This window comes from Periplaneta americana, chromosome 11 (assembly GCF_040183065.1).
Source record: "Periplaneta americana isolate PAMFEO1 chromosome 11, P.americana_PAMFEO1_priV1, whole genome shotgun sequence".
In the NCBI taxonomy this organism is placed as follows: domain Eukaryota; kingdom Metazoa; phylum Arthropoda; class Insecta; order Blattodea; family Blattidae; genus Periplaneta; species Periplaneta americana.
Window position 1 is genome coordinate 162,894,278 of NC_091127.1, and position 744 is coordinate 162,895,021.

General features: G+C 38.8%; 1 protein-coding gene across 2 annotated transcripts in view; it reads left to right on the forward strand.

The window, feature by feature from the left end:
• LOC138709541 (innexin inx3-like) overlaps positions 1-744 on the forward strand; it is a 25,321-nt gene continuing 24,577 nt past the window's right edge. For both annotated transcript variants that reach the window (XM_069840379.1, XM_069840380.1), the window contains exon 1: positions 1-350. The gene's annotated coding sequence lies outside the window, so the exon portion shown is untranslated. The remainder of the gene's footprint in view (positions 351-744) is intronic.

Consider the following 744-nt stretch of genomic DNA (forward strand, 5'->3'; position numbering starts at 1 on the left):
GAGTCTGCAGGACGGAGTGGTGGGGGCGGATGTGATCGTAATGCATGTGGCATTGTTATAAGTCGGCGAGCCGGAAGAAGTAGCGAATTACGAAACGATTATCACACGGTGGACATGGACGGTCGCTTACTGACCGAGTTGTGCGTGAACCTGGAGGACACTCGAGCCATACAGTTAGACTTGAATTTGCCATCTTACGATTTCTGAGCCACAGATTTCTCACAGATTCTGGCAGTGTGACGTCTTGTGCTCCTGATTGTAGGAACATGTTTGCTTGAAGTCTCAGGATGTGGAGAAATGTCACAGCTATGGTTACATTACGCAAGACCATCTATTCAGTTGTAACATAGGTGAGTCTACATGCAATAAGTCTGCTAGTGGTGTAGGCTTATTTACAATTTTGTTTCGTGGGAGGTGGGCTATGAAGTTTTTCCCCAGTAACTTGTTATGCGATGTGTTATTAATAAAGCTCGGATTTTATATAATATGAAAATAAGAATTATGAAGCTAAAAATGGCAAAATATGTAGATAAAAATATGTAATAAATAAAAAATCTCAAAATCTGTGCTTCAGTGGCTGACCATGATAATATCTTTGAAAAATATTGGAGAGCAAGAGGTCAAATGACTTTATTGTCAAACGCCTGGCATTAGAAAACAACATAAATAAAAAAAACATAACTTGAAATCCAAGCTTTATTAGATGTATTTTTGCACACTGATCAATAATTGAAAGGTTCAGAG